This window comes from Girardinichthys multiradiatus, chromosome 24 (assembly GCF_021462225.1).
Source record: "Girardinichthys multiradiatus isolate DD_20200921_A chromosome 24, DD_fGirMul_XY1, whole genome shotgun sequence".
Classification (NCBI taxonomy): domain Eukaryota; kingdom Metazoa; phylum Chordata; class Actinopteri; order Cyprinodontiformes; family Goodeidae; genus Girardinichthys; species Girardinichthys multiradiatus.
In genome coordinates, this window is record NC_061816.1 from 635,721 (window position 1) to 652,118 (window position 16,398).

Sequence of the window (16,398 nt, forward strand, 5' to 3'; positions counted from 1 at the left end):
CTTATAGCTGAGAATCAACTCAGGTGCTTCTGGTTTACTGTGTTTAACCTGCTAATTTTACGCTACTGCAGCTCATTTAAAGGAAGGTTAGAGCAAAGTCAAGGAAGGCGATGTCTAAACTGCTGTGATTCAGCAGATCTGTTTCCCTTCTCTGTAAACCAAAGGTCAGAGGTCAGAGACATCAGCATGAAACAAAGCTCATCCCCCAAATATCCAATAAATAAAGGTTCTGCTGCCTGTTTGGATCACATCACATGGTGGTTCTGCCTGTGCTGACACCCACACGTCATGTGTTGCATGTTTAAACAACCGGAACCACTGAGATATGGGCCAAGCAGCCTGGTTGGGCCTGTGAGGAAGCTGATAGACACCATGGTGCTACCATAGAAACCAATTATTAAGTAGGTGTTACAGTAATATCTGACTGACTATCACACAGCTGTTAGAAACACTTCAGCCACACAGCTGTTAGCTTCTAGTCTGCAGACTGTTTATCACAGTGTTCCAGAGGAACCATCTTCCCTCTCTAGCGCCCCCTGGAGGATCCCGAGGTGTTCCCTGGCCAGAATGGAACTACACTCACTGGCCATTTTATTAGGTACACCTCTTTAAGAGCACATGGCAGCAGGCCACCAGAGATGGTGGAGATGACTTGTTGAACTTCAAACCTAACATCAAAACACAGAAGAACGAAGGTCTGGTTGACTTTGAACATTTCATGGTTGTTGGTGCCGGACGGGCTGATATGAGTGTCTCAGAACCTGCTGATCTACTGGGATTTTCACCAGAACCATCTCTCTGTTTAGGGTTAGGGTTATATCTACTGCAGTACTGAATAGATCCACATGGTGGTGCTGTGTAACTCCAGATGAAAGCTCAGAATTTCTGACTGATGAGGCTCATTAATGACAAGTTCACCAGACCGTCGGTCCAGTTTATTTCAGAACCACAAGGTTCTGCTTCAACTTAGAAACTGAGAGATTATATAAAAATATTCATTATTGATTCAGCAAAAGATGAAAAGTTTGTTAAAAGGAAACTAAGCATGGCTGATTAAGCTTCAGTGTTTTTACCAAAGTCAGAAGGAAATGCTGCTTTCCTTTCAAACTAAAAGCACTGGACACTTTATTCTGGACTCTGGCTTAAATAAAACTGAGATTGGTACCAGAACCAGAAGTACTGTAGTTGAAGATGTTTCTATTTGCACCAAATTTAGTCCAACAACCCTCTATTTGACAGAACCTTTAGTAGAACCAAAAGCCCGGTTTCTTATTGATTCGATGGAAAACAACAATCCAAACTCCAACAAAGGTACGGAGAATTTAGGAACCAACACTCGGACCAGGACCTGTTTGTTTCCTGCAAGATGTGTTTGCAGGAACAATAAGACAAAAAACTTCAAGTTCTTTATGGCCCGGTGTTCCTACTGGACCCGTTTTAGAAGAACTTTTAGCTGTTATTTTCACAGTTGGTCCTGTAAAGAGTGAAAATATCTGCTTAGAACCAGGGTGGCCATCTCCAGTCCTCAGCAGCTTGGTTCTGCAGGTTTCAGAGCTGGTCCGACACACCTGGATCAAATGAATGGTTCATTAGCTGGCTCCTGGAGACCCGGAGGACCTGTTGAGGAGGTCATTCAGTTGTTGTCCTTCAGCCACTCTGTAACTAATTTAGTGGAAGACCCATTTATCTCCAACCTGTAACTTCCTGAATGAGGTCCTGAGATGTTGCTTCAATATTTCTACCTAAGGTTCTTTCCTCATGATGTCATGTGTTGTGTGAAGGTCACCAGTCCCTCCTACAACCAAACACCCCACAGCATGATGCTGCCTCCACTGTACTTCACAGCTGGGATGGTGTTCTGAGGCTACGTTCTTTCCTCCTAATGTAACAATGGTCATTATGGACAACCTTCCGTTTCTTCAGAGCACAGGACATGTCTCCTGACGTTAATGTCACCAGGTCCATGGTGGCCTCTTCCTCTCTGAGTAGCCTTTCAGTCCATGTTGGTGCAGGATTCCTTTCACTGTGGAGAATAACTCTCTCACAAGCTTCAGCCGCATCTTCACCAGGTCTTCAGCTTTGGTTGGAGGGTTAACAACATCTCAGGTAGATCCACAGCAAGAAAAGCTGGATCTTGGTTCTGGTCTGCTGTATGTTCTAGACTGTTACATGTTCTTCATCATCCACAACAACCAGAGGCAGGGGCGGCTTTTATTTTGAAAGGCTCCCGCTGGAAACGTCATCGATCATTTGGAGTCATTTGATCCATGAGCGCGTGAGCGGCAGAGAAAGAGGGAGGCTGAGTCCGCGTGGAGAGGAAGAGGAGGAGGAAGAGGAGGAGGAAGAGGAGGAGGAAGAGCCCCGCAGACAGACACGCAGGCAGGCCACGGACCGAGAAGAAAGGGAGGAACCTCCCTCCGTGGAGGACATCTGCAGCTCCGTGTTTTCCTGCTTTTGGACCAGAAACTGTTTGGATGTGACCCACCACTGCTGGCGGGACTCTGCGCGCGCACACACACGGAAAGTGGCGCGCGTGCACGCTCAGGTGTGCGTCCGTGGCGGAGGAATCTCGGCGTGTCCACAGGTAACTCATTAACACCACCCTTTGTGTTGACATGGAGGAGCGCGTGCACGGTGTCTGCTGAGCGCGTGCACGCGTCGATGAGGACGGATTTCGGGATTTATTTCCGACTTTAACCGGATGGATGTTAAACCTGGAAAATCAGGAAGTTCCGTTTGAAAAGTGGATTCAGATGCAGAGGAGATGGAGAACATCAGGTTGGTTTCACATCTCCATGGTTCCCAACTGGAGAGGAGTTCTAATGAGCTGCAGAGGAGCATCCTGCTACTGGACCTGTAGGTACCAGGGTACAAACATGACACATGATGGGAAGACAGACCATTGGTCTATTGGTTTTACTGGTTTCATTCATCATTCCTTCGTCTTAACTGGTCTCTAACTGTCCTGCTGCAGAGCTGGAGATGGTTTTGATCTGACTTCAGTTGTTCTACCTTCAGTTTTCTGGGTTTTTGTGGGTTTTTACCAGAACCTCAATCTGCAGATTACTTTAAAAGGTGAAAACTCAGATGTAAATAAATATTGAACTGCTTATTTGATGCGTTGAACAAAACAACCGTTTCCTGAAACGCTGCCCTGCTGACGTGTGATTTGACTAAATGAGACTTTCAGCGTAAAATTGGAGAAATATGAGCATTTAAATGCAGTAGATCTACGCCAGTCAGCAGGTCTGGTGACACCATGAGGAGCTGACCCCTGACCCATAGGCCTGGTGCTCTAAGGTGCTCCAAGGTGGTCCGAGCTCTACTGTAGAGAGCCATGGAGTTGATCTCATAATGAAGACTTCAGTTTTGAAAGCTCACATCTCCACAGGCCCAGGCTGGGTCCCATCATGCTGACGGAGGAATGAGCAGAGCCAGCTCAGAGGTGACCCACAGAACACGTCTAGATCCTTGCATGGAAACGTCTTCTGAGAAGACACTGACAAACTCCAGGCATTCAGGGGTGTTTGATAGATTCATAAACTGGACCTTTTGAAGGGACCAGTTGTATCTAAAAGCAGTTCTTCTGATTCTGGTGAATGTCTGGTGTGTAAAGCTGGAGCTGGCTGTGGATTAGTGGGAATGGTAGTTGTTAACACTTGGATTTGATTCCATCCTGAGATTGGATCAGGATCTGCATGTTGGTGTGTGCTGTTAGGTCACCTGGGTCAGTGTGACCTTAGTATTAGGGTCAGTACCGTGATTAGAAAAGCCTGGTTCGGTCCACTGACCATTCCTTCTTATTCAACACGTTCTGTGCAGGGAAAGGAGGAGGTGATGATGCATAGAAAAAAATCCAGTTTATATTCAGAAATATACAGTCAATTCAGTCCAGTCAATCAGACATTCCAGGTCCAGTTTGATCCTGGTTATCAAAAGATGCGTTTAGGTTCAGTTTGTTCAAGTTGATTGTTTCCAGCACTGTGGTATCAGCTGCCAACTTCTGGATCTGCTCGGTGCTGTGCAGCCAGGCTGAAGACCAAAGGACTGGGCACACAGCCTTGTGGGACACCGTGTGATGCTGCTGCAGGTGTTCTGTCTAATCTGAACTGACTGGGACTATTAGAAGTTCAGGATCCAGTCAGGAAGAGTTCAGGTCCAACCCGCTGAGTGTACCAGCTAGGTCCTGGGTGATGATTGTATTAAAACTGGAGCTAATAACACGCTCCATCGGCGCTCCATTAGGGAACCACTTTACAGACCCGGCCCACTTCAGGTCCCAGCAGAGATTCACGCCTGCCAGACCCGACTGTGCCGAGAAGCTGTGACCGGTGTCTGTCTTTCCTATCTGTCTCACTGTCTCTGGGCCAGATTTATGAAACGTTTGTGCCTCCTAAAACCACACAGCGAAGCCCAAACAGCAGCGTGATTTACCAACATGCCCCTAAAGATCAGAAGCACCAAGTCACGGCCGCCGTCCAGCTAACATGCTTCATGAGTCCTCAGCAGCCAACTGGACTCAACAAATTCTGAGAGGAGAAGATGCAAATGTGTTTCTGTAACACCTGCAGGGTGGTTCACTAGAGCTGCAAAGAATTGGCTCATTGTTGGCCGTCTTTGTTCTGAACGTCTTAGAGGCAAACCGAGGCTGAGGAGACACGGCGGTGCACTCTGCTGAGGCGGAGTCGATGCGTTGCGTCATCGCGCGTCACGCATGACCCGTCACGTCTTCTGTGCTGTCTGACGATGATCCATTCATTGGTTGCCTGCAGGCCGTCACTAGCTTACAGCCAAGTTCATAGGGACAGGATGTGAGCCGGTTTCTCCAAGTCTGAGACCGGCTCAAGTTCTTTACTAGAGCTCCCTCCAGGTTCTGGCACGAGACAGATATTGGTTCTGGCCTCCCTGATGGCATCTGTTTCTGGGTTTGAAGTATCCAGAGGAGCAGACTTCTAATTATCTAATCATAAAATGTTGAAGGAATGAGAGAAATGCTTTTAGCGACGTGAACACAAAGAGCTCTTCATGAGCAGAACAAGGAGGAGATGTTCTCCTGGAAACTCACAGGAACCTCTGCAGAACATCTCCCCTTCCTTGTAAACCTACTGGAGCAAAACCTGCAGGGTTCTGTGTGTTGGTGAGGACATCCATCATCAGACTGTGTTTCCAGGCGTCCTGAACCCTGACATGAACTCTGAAGCCCGGCTGGAATGTTCCTCCTTGATGACTGTAATGTGTTCACACCAGCGTACGAGGACCGACACACACACGGCCGTCCTTCAGCAGCCTGCAGATAAGAGCTGTTATTGAAATCCCAGCTTGCTAACAGCCATCAATTACTCCGTGTGTGTGTGTGTGTGTGTGTGTGTGAGTGTGTGTGGCAGCCGTCAGGCGGGTGTGTGTGTCCGTTGAGCGCCGCTGATACGATTTCTCTCCGGTGGATTATGAGTTCCTGGGGAAAAACGTTGACGTGTCTTATCAGCCCCCCGGCTGGCCGATAAAACAAACACACACACGGCGACCTGAAAACAGGAGTGTGTGTGGGGGAGTGTGTGGCTGCAGGAATGTAACACACACACACCAGACTCTGAGAAAACCTGACCTGAAGAGAAGAACTAAACAAGGCCTCAGACTTTTACTGGAACTGGTCACCAGTATGAGTTTATGAAGCTGAAATTCATTTCCCACAACAAACTGATTGAATGATGAATTGGGACAACATGATGATAATAATGTTTGCTGGTGCAGCGCTTGGATGTTTAGTTCATAAATACTCCACGTCATTACTACTTCCTGTCTCCTGGGGGCGCTGGTTAAATGAATGAGGAAATAATGAACCACTAGAAGAAGCAGAAAGTTGGCTGAGAGATCTAGATAACGAAGATAACAACGATCAGAAAGTCCTCATAGAACTATAACTTTCTGCAGGCGGATTCTGTTTCTAGATGTGGGTCCTGATCTTCAAAGATCCCACATAGGGGGCGCTGATGACCTCTTAGAGTAATCTTGCTCTGTAGCGCCACCTGAAGGTCAAAGCCTAAATAGTTTGTGTGTGGGGTCTGCAGAGATGTTAGCTGCCCTTCTCCTGACCCTTGACCTGTACAAGTTCTGGATGGAGGGAAGGTCAGCTCTGATTATTCGTTGCAGTCTGGACCTGTCCTGTTTGGTGGATGATCCAAACCACACTGAGATGGATGAAGACAGGACAGACTGAATGATGGCAGTGGAGAAGATGACCAGCAGCTCCTGAGGAAGGTTGAACTTCTTGAGTTGCCTCAGGAAGTTCAGTCTCTGGTGGACCTTCTTCTGAACATTGTTTATGTGTGAAGACCATCTCAGGTTCTGAGAAATGGTGGTTCCCAGGAACCGGAAGTGGTCCACAGCTGACACGCTGTTATTGAGGATGGTGAGGGGGTATGTGGGGGTGGTGTTCTCTCCACCATCATCTCCACAGTCTTGAGTGGGTTCAGTTCCAGGTGGTTCTGACCACACCAGTGGACCAACCGATCCACCTGCTGTCTGTATGCAGACTCATCACCGTCCTGGATCAGTCCAATAGCAGTGGTGTCATCTGCAAACTTTAGTAGTTTCATGGATGGGTCCGCTGAGGTCCAGTCATTAGTGTAGATGGAGCAGAGGAGTGGGGAGAGAACACACCCCTGGGGGGCACCGGTGCTGGTGGTTCTTGTGCAGGAGAAGATGCTCCCAGCCTCACCTGCTGCTGCCGGTCCTTCAGGAAGCTGCTGATCCACTGACAGGTGGATGAGCTTCTGGTGGAGGATGTCTGGGTTGATGGTGCTGAAGGCTGAGCTGAGGTCCACAAACAGGATCCTGGCCTACATCCCTGGGTGGGCTAGGTGTTGCAGGATGAAGTGTAGTCCCAAGTTGACTGGATCATCTGCCAACCTGCAGGAGGTCCAGCAGGGGGCCTGTGATGTCCTTCAGGTGCTTCAACACCAGAAGCTTAAAGGATTTCATGACCACAGACGTCAGGACTACAGTCATTTAATCTTAGGATGGTGGGTTTCTTGGAAACTGGGATGATGGTGGAGCGTTTGAAGCAGGAGGGAACCTCACACAGCTCCAAAGACTTGTTGAAGATCTCAGTGAAGATAAGGACCTGTAGGTCAGGGCAGACTTTCAGGCATGATGAGGAACTGGTTGCAGTGAAGCCTTCAGTGATGTTTAAAGACCTTATTAAAACCAAGCAGAAACACAGATGATGATAAAAGCTGATTTCCAGCAGAGGTGTTCACCTCTCAGACGTTCTCACTGCAGAATCAAAGCTCTGTTGGAGCTCAGAACCCAGAGCCTTGTTCTGTTTGGTTCTGACCTGCTAGTCGGTGTGTTTTCCTGCACACATGGTGGCCTCCTCCAGGGAGACGCTCCTGTCTGAAGCTGAAGCTAGAGGTAGTCGGGTCCACAGCATGATGAGGTGAAAGGTCAGCTTCAGCTCCACTGATGTTTCATCACAGTCAGACCAGAAGCTGGTATCACTGCAGCTCATTAAAGCTCCTTCCTGTCTGGATTTAATTGGGAAGGAAGTCCTGGTTCATTTCTTCTTGAAGCATCCATTAAAGTATGAAACCTTTACGTTGGACTGTCAACTGATAATGCTTTAATATTTATTTTATTTAATATTTATTCATGTTGTTTGGTCTGTTTGTAGCAGAACGTTGGTTTTTATCTCCAAGCAGAACCTCTGAACCAATCACTGAGCTCTCTTGTTATTTTCAGTTTAATTTAGCTTCCATCTGGTTCATTTTTTCTTCATGCTGCTACGAAGGATCCCTCTTCTTCCTCTTCTTCCTCATCTCAGGCACCATCTAGCTGTCTAGATCATTTCCTAATGGCCCTGCTGCTGATAGCCAATCAGAGAAGCTTCACAGTGCCGTGTGACAGGAAATTCAATCAGGAGGCTCTCTTCCTTCCCCACAGCTGTCCCTGACTCTTTGTCTGCCTCCTCTCTCTTCATCACCCTCCTCTGCCTCCTGGATCTGTCCAGGGAGAGTGGAGGAGGCTGATTGTATGGTGATACTATAATCAAGCTGAGCCACCAGAAACATGGTTTCCTCCATTAACTAAACTATGTCCTTCATCTAAAACGACTCCTACAGACACCAGACCAAAGCACTGTCCATGTGGTTCCAGTTGTCTTAGTCTGGTAGGTCTTTTCCATCAAGGAGGACTGATCCAGTACTGGAACCAGTCGTCTCTACCATCAAAACACCAACTCCCTGAAGGAATGCTGCTCAGGATCGACACAAACTCCCCTCTGGGCTTAACCTACGAGCTGCCAGTGAGAGCACCACAGAGGTCTTTTTCCTAGCAGTCCGATCTTCTCGTTATCTTTTAGTGGTCGACAGCAACCGTCCTCCAGACCTTCTGAATCTCAGCCTTTAACTCTGACCTCTGAGTCAATCAGGCAAGAAAACTCGTCCAAACTCAAGATGAACCAGTGTTGGTTCATCACCAGTGTGGGACCAGTTATTCATGTTAAAAGGGTTAGTTTATAAAAAGGATGTACACATTAGCCTCGACATTGGGCCCCTGTGACATCTGTACTCTCCACGTGCCGTGCAGATGTGCTGTACCACCCTTCAGCCTCATGTGACCCCCAACCGTGACCCCTGTCAAAGCATCAGTGATGGTGGCGCTGTCTAATGTGCATCCTCTGTCTGCTTACTTTCACTCATTGTTTTGGTTACTGCCTCATTAAAGTGTGATTGGTCCTTGGAGAGGAATCATTTAACTGAGAATGTAACTGATGAAAAATAACCTGGTTGATGTAAAAATGCGGCTTACTTTTCCTTTTCATGTTTCAGGTAGATGCCGGTACAACTCACAAGATGAACCCACTAGCTGCTCTCAGCATTGACCGAAACACTCTGGCAGGGGAAAATATTCGCCCCCATGGAGGAATTGTCTACCCTGGCATCCTTCCTCTTTCTGCACAAAAGCCCCAGGCATCCTGCACCTCCATGCGACTTGGCTATGACCTCCTGTACAAGCCTTTTGTACCCCTCCTAGAAGGCCAGAAATCTGTAAATGGATGTGCTGAACTTTATAAAAACCCAGCTCCAGATCTGCAGAAACCTCTCCTTGTCTCTGCCCCAGAAGGTAATGGCATGGGGTTGAATCACCGAACTGTCCCCACCGAGAAGCAGTCAGAGCGGACTCTAAATGGTGCTGGTAACTTTTTAAGATTGCCTTGGATTAGTCCTTACATGGAAGCTTCAATGTATCCCTTCTTGGACATGGCATACAAGACCTCCCTCTTATCTGCATCTCCTTTCACCCAGCAGCAGCTGGCATATCAGTCTTTGTGTGCAAATGGAAGTAATACTCCTGGAGATGAGAGACTTTTCTTTATCTCTCCTTATTCTCCTCCCATCAGGATGTCCTCAGTTAACCTAACCCGTGCTGTCCTCTCACCCCTGCCCTGCAGCCAGGACAAGACCTTACAGGGCTTTGGACCACAGTTGCCTCAAGAACTTTCTGCTTTCAGCACCAGTTCTCAGAGTCGCCAGGAGCCCCAGATGCAGATTGAGAGCTCTGAATGTCAACGTGAAGGCAGCAACAGCAGTGGAGTAAAGCTAAGTCATCCAAGCTCTACCAAGGGGACTGTCAGCAGCGGCGCTCATGTTAACTCACCTCCAGTTTCCCAACCTCCCAGCTCAGTACCTCAGTCCCAGTCCCTGAGCAGCGCCACTGCAGACGCTCATAAGCATATTTACAAGAGTAGCAGCTCGGCCTCACTTTCTGCTTCACATCATGGATCCCAGCACAGCTGTTCCATGAACTCAAGTGGCAGCAATACCAAAGATTCCGACTTAAATGCTGAAACACATTCAACACATGCAAAGAAACCACTAGGCACAGCCGTACCTCAGAAAACTACCAAAAACATTGAGGAAAAAGCCAATTCTGCTGAAGAGTTGGAGTTCCCATCCAAAGCACAGGCTCTGGCCAATATGGGGTATCTACACCCATCCCAGCATACGCTGGTAGCCAAACAGAAGCAAGACCTCAAAGAGGGACGGCCTCTGCCCATTAGCTGTCTAAACAAGACCCCAGATCATGAAATGATCTGTACCACGACCTCTCCCAGGGTTACTTTAGGCCCTTCCTCTGACTGTAACATTTGCTACCAGACTATAGGCAGTGCAGTGGACATTATTCAAAATCAGCTGAAATCTCCAGTCTCAGCTGAATCTCTAACAGGTCAAGTAACCAGTGTCTCCAGTACTGTCTCTGCAGGACAGAGCTCTGCAAATAGAAAACAGGGTAAGACCCATTCTAAGGCCGACACTAAAGATAACCAGCCTGATGTGTCTCAGTATCAACAGACAAATCCAGAAAACAAAAACGCCTCCAACCAAATTTACAGGGACTCTTTCCTGCCTTGTAGTTTAGGTTACACTAACCGCTACATCCCATACTCTGTTGCTGAGACTATGTCACTGCAGCGAATGCCAAATAAGGGGCATGTGTTTCCCCATCCACTTTTCCTTGGCAGCAGCAGCTTTTATCAGTCACCAACGGCGCTGAAACAGGGCCTCCCATACGGAGTGTTACCTTATCATAGTTCTGGTCATTTAGCTGCCATGTCAACCTGTTCAGGTCCTGAAAACAAAAAGCAAAGTCAGAGTTTGTCTAAGACCCATAATAAAATCAGAGCAGAAGAACAATTTAAGAATCAGAAAAGACAAGATGCTAACCACTGTCCCAAGAATGACGAAGAGGAAGCTTTAAAGGAAACTCCAGATAAACCCGTGTCTGTTGGCAGAGACGAAGTAGTTTGCATTGACTTGGTACGTGATGAGGAAAACGACAACATCATCGAAGTTCCCCACAAACAGCACACCAGTGGAGAGCACCAATTCAAAGGCAAGAGGTCATGGCTTCCAGAAACCGCTCGTGGAATCCAGAAAGAAGAGCAGAGTCTAAGCTGTCTACTCCCATCTCCATCTAACTGTACTGTTTCATCAAGACAAGACATCTCAGAAGAGGAAAACCCAGAAAGCCCATTCCCAGACATCCCAGAAGAAGTGACGATGCAATGTGCCCGAACCTCTCCATGGCAGTTCTCTAGAAACTCTAAAGCTGGAGCTTCTGGTGGTGATGCTCCAGAAGCTCTGGGTGTTGTGTGTGGTGTAAATAGTCCTGTAACGAACAACCCCCAGCCAAGCTCTCCTAAAAATAGGATCTTGTTGGTTCCCAGTGGTACTGAAAGTGGGTCTAGTGACTTCACAAACAATGACCTAGAAACTCAGCTCAAAGTCAGAAGCCAGAAGAGTCCAGCTTTAGAGGGTAGCAGTCTATCAGAAAGTCCAGGTTGCACCAGTGAGGGACCAGCATCCACTGATTCCAGTCCTCCAGTCCCAGTGTGGAGCGTGTTAAATCCCAGATTCCCAGCTGAAGGAGTCGTGAACTCCAGGCTTTCACTGTGTGCCAGCATCGACCCTACGTGTACCAGGGGTAGTAGAAGTCCAAATGTTGTGGGATCCAGTTGCAGAAATGGCAGGTTAAAGATACCAGTATGTCAACCCAGAAGTTCCAGTTGTTCAACTGGTGAAAATGGAAACCCCGATGTTCCAGGTTGTGGGAACAGTATTGACCAATTTCACATTGGTGCAACCCACAATGCTGCATGGCCAGGTTCCAGTTTCAGAGGATCTTCATGTGGAGAAAGCAGCCCAGCCTGTGGAAACCTCCCCTTAGATGGCCACAGGTTCCCCTCATCTGGAGGTTTTACTCAAGGCCCATCCTGTCCAAACCTTTTTGCTGCTAATGGAGAACTTAACAGAGTTCACAATAATCTGACCCCAAATGTCCTGAAAGACCTTCTCACCAACAGCAGCTATGGAAATGAAGGGACGGATCTGAACATCCAGGACCATGGAAATCTCCCTGAAGGTGATCCTAAAGAACCTGATAGCTGCACAAACAAGCCGTCCAACTTGAACAAGCAGATCTCAAACTCTCCTGGCTGTGTGGGTGACCAGTTCAAAGATCTGACCACCAGTATCCTCCCTGATGTCAGCAAGCTCAGCAGAGAGCGAAGTTCACTCCAGGTAAGAGGATGTGTTGCTTCCTTCCTTCATTAATGATGAAACCTGGTTTTCTCTGCTAGTCTGTTGGTCGTTGGACCTGAACATTAAGGTCATTGACCTCAGCCTTTATAAACAGGGATCATTTGGTCAGTTAAATCCAGTCAGATATATTACTGTAAACCAGGTTCAAATTCAAGACTAGAATTCATTTGGAAATATAGAAACGGATCTCCTGTGGTGCTTGGTGAGTGACGATGAAGTTCATTCACCTTCAGGCTTGTTAATGACAGCAATCCAAAGCCCAGATCATTATCGTTCCTCCGCTGTGCTAAAGAGCTGAAGAAGTTCAGGCACGGTAGAAAGGAGCAATTTTTCCTCACAGCAGAATCCAGACAGCAGGTGAAGTGATGCATTCTGGGGATTCAGGCCTCGTGTTTGTCTGTTCGCTGTCATCCTGTTCACTCATGACTCCTGAAGGACGACGGTACTCTCATTAACTCGCTCGTCCTTCTCCTTCCGGCGCCGATGGATCCGGGCGGCGGCGTTGGATGGATTTGTAGGTCGTTTCACGGGCCATTAATTTTCCAAATGGGTTTGTGGTCAGGGCAGATGGAAGCGTGCGACAGACCATCAGGCTGAGGTGGAGAGGTGGGGGAAGACTTGATGTTTGGTGATGAACAGAGATACTGTTGAAACATGCTGAGAACATTTGTGGAGCTTAGTGATGAAGTGGACGGTGGATTATTAAATGTTATTTTGGGTTCTTTCCCTTCGCCGTGTTGCTGTTTCATGTGTTTGTAGGTATCATCTCATTGTCTTTGTTTTTACGGTTCTTGAAGCTTTATCAGCACCTGAACTAGAACATTTACTCCCATTATCTCAGCTCTGATTTACAAAGCAAACAGCACTAATATGCTGTTGCAAACCATTAAATGCAGCAGCGATTTGCTCTCTTGTGTCCTCTTGCTGCTGCTTCTTACTAAATGCAACCTTCCATTAGAAACGCAGCAGGAGGGAGGAAGTTCTTCCTTCCATCGAGTTGTCAAAGAATGAGGCAGAGAGACGGTGCCGTCGTGTTTGTTGAGTTCTGGACGTAATGTGTCGTATGTAGCGTGGTTCTGTGGTCATAAAGTGTGTATTCTGAATGAAGATGGGTAGCAGCAGGATTTATGCTCATTTATTTGTAGCTAAGATGAATTCAACCTTCTGACAGTCGTGCCCTCAGGTTGTAGAGCTGCATGCTGCCTTTCCTCCTCTCTCTCTACCTGAGCTGCAGTTCCCACCTCCTGCAGCAGATGGACTCAGGAAAACGGCGTTTCCTAAACGGCGCTGGTCTTTGAGAATCAGACACGTTTCATGATTTACATTATATGGATGCATCCTTAATTACTTACTTTAACTGCGCTTGATGACTAGATCTGTTTCTTGTTAGGGGTTTATGATCGGATCTTTGGTTGGTTCTTGTTGTGTTGGAGCATCCTTCAGTGAATCGGGTCATGAATGTGTTGGACGGGAAACATCAGCTGAGAGCCACAGCCTGATAGGAACTAAGCTTCAGGATTAACGTGAAGGTTGAACTGCAGTCTCAAGCTGTGAGGAACAGGACGTCAGCGATGATTTATTATTCTGACGAGAATCCACTGGAGGGATAGTGAGAACCTGCAGTTTTATGGATCTGATTCCAGCAGGAACTGCTCTGTTTGTCTGGATCAGATCCACGTTTTCTCCAATAGGGACGATTTTTATGTCCTCCAAAGCTGGACGTTCTGGGAGGTTAGGGTTGGAAGCTGGAAGTTCTGGGAGGTCAGGGTTGAAAGCTTGGAAGTTCTGGGAGGTTAGAGTTGGAAGCTGGAAGTTCTGGGAGGTTAGGGTTGGAAGCTGGAAGTTCTGGGAAGTTAGGGTTGGAAGCTGGAAGTTCTGGGAGGTTATGGTTGGAAGCTGGACGTTCTGGGAGGTTAGGGTTGGAAGCTGGAAGTTCTGGGAGGTTAGAGTTGGAAGCTCAAAGTTCTGGGAGGTTAGGGTTGGAAGCTGGACGTTCTGGGAGGTTAGAGTTGGAAGCTGGAAGTTCTGGGAGGTTAGAGTTGGAAGCTGGAAGTTCTGGGTTAGAGTTGGAAGCTGGACGTTCTGGGTTAGAGTTGGAAGCTGGACGTTCTGGGAGGTTATGGTTGGAAGCTGGACGTTCTGGGAGGTTAGGGTTGGAAGCTGGAAGTTCTGGGAGGTTAGAGTTGGAAGCTCGAAGTTCTGGGAGGTTAGGGTTGGAAGCTGGAAGTTCTGGGAGGTCAGGGTTGAAAGCTTGGAAGTTCTGGGAGGTTAGAGTTGGAAGCTGGAAGTTCTGGGAGGTTAGAGTTGGAAGCTGGAAGTTCTGGGAGGTTAGAGTTGGAAGCTGGAAGTTCTGGGAGGTTAGAGTTGGAAGCTGGAAGTTCTGGGAGGTTAGAGTTGGAAGCTGGAAGTTCTGGGAGGTTAGGGTTGGAAGCTGGAAGTTCTGGGAGGTTAGAGTTGGAAGCTGGAAGTTCTGGGAGGTTAGAGTTGGAAGCTGGAAGTTCTGGGAGGTTATGGTTGGAAGCTGGACGTTCTGGGAGGTTAGGGTTGGAAGCTGGAAGTTCTGGGAGGTTAGAGTTGGAAGCTCGAAGTTCTGGGAGGTTAGGGTTGGAAGCTGGAAGTTCTGGGAGGTCAGGGTTGAAAGCTTGGAAGTTCTGGGAGGTTAGAGTTGGAAGCTGGAAGTTCTGGGAGGTTAGAGTTGGAAGCTGGAAGTTCTGGGAGGTTAGAGTTGGAAGCTGGAAGTTCTGGGAGGTTAGAGTTGGAAGCTGGAAGTTCTGGGAGGTTAGAGTTGGAAGCTGGAAGTTCTGGGAGGTTAGGGTTGGAAGCTGGAAGTTCTGGGAGGTTAGAGTTGGAAGCTGGAAGTTCTGGGAGGTTAGAGTTGGAAGCTGGAAGTTCTGGGAGGTTAGAGTTGGAAGCTGGAAGTTCTGGGAGGTTAGGGTTGGAAGCTGGACATTCTGGGAGGTTAGAGTTGGAAGCTGGACGTTCTGGGAGGTTAGAGTTGGAAGCTGGAAGTTCTGGGAGGTTAGGGTTGGAAGCTGGACATTCTGGGAGGTTAGAGTTGGAAGCTGGACGTTCTGGGAGGTTAGGGTTGGAAGCTGGAAGTTCTACAGAAAGTTTCTCCTCACATCTGCTGCTGTTAGGAGGTCAAGAGCTGAATTGGTAATCCAACTAAAACCTCCTGATCAAGAGCAGGACTTTGATAAACTGAGGAGCTCAGCTTCATTTTAGGAGGAGATCATTGAAATAAACCAAACACCAACAAGCTGCTCTGATGTTTCTCGCTCAACAAACCAAAACCCAGGTTTTCTTCTCACTTCTTTCTCTCTCAGTGCACAATGCTGCAATTCTCTGAGCTGGAGCTGAGGGAGAAAGGAGGAGGAGAGGAGGAGCTGGCTGATGGTCAGCAGGAGGATGGAAGAAGGGATGAAAAACAAGAGGAAGAAAGGAGGAATGAAGAGGGAGGAGGGGAGCGTTGTGAGCAGAGAGATGGGTGGAAAGGAGGAGGAGGAACTCCCTCTGCGGCCCCTCTGAGAGGTAAGAGGATTTCTGCTGGATTACGTGCATGCTCCTGCATGCTCCTGCTAGCTCCTGCTAGCTCCTGCTAGCTCCTGCATGCTCCTGCTAGCTCCTGCATGCTCCTGCTAGCTCCTGCATGCTCCTGCTAGCTCCTGCATGCTCCTGCTAGCTCCTGCATGCTCCTGCTAGCTCCTGCATGCTCCTCAAAGGTCTCTCTTGTACAAACTCAGGAAAAAGGACATAAAAACACACTTTGTTATATTTCACTCACATTAAGTCACTTTCCTTGTCTGTTCAACTCCCCACTCTCTGAGTCAGAGTGTGTGTGAGTGTTTAGAAAGGTGTGTGACACACACACACACACACACCTGAACTCTGAGTGCACCCATCTCTTTTGAAGCCCGGCGTAGCGCTGCTGTTATTTCCTGCAGGAAGCCGAGTGTCACAGAGGAAGTTTCCCATCTCGCCCTCCTCCACATTGTAGCTCATTGATCCAGATGAAAATAAATGTTAATTCTGGTTATTATGTGTCCAGCATAACACAAACAGACGGTTATTGCTCTATAATGATCTTGAAGCCAGCAGCTCTGAGTTTCTGCATCTTCAGGGTCAACCAGGGGTTTCCTGCCTGTTTTATCATCTGACTCATTCAAGTCTGGACACAAATGACTGACAGAGCTTCTTATCTCTGTGAAGCTGTGGAGGAAACTAGACTGGACTCGTTAGGACGGTCAGAACCTCCCAGATGCAGTCAGACTGGTGCCGAGACAGGCTAGATTACCAGTTT

General features: G+C 47.8%; 1 protein-coding gene across 2 annotated transcripts in view; it reads right to left on the reverse strand.

Moving 5' to 3' along the window:
- Positions 1-16,398, reverse strand: part of LOC124861402 (NLR family CARD domain-containing protein 3-like) — a 373,247-nt gene that overhangs the window by 61,333 nt on the left and 295,516 nt on the right. The window lies entirely within an intron of this gene.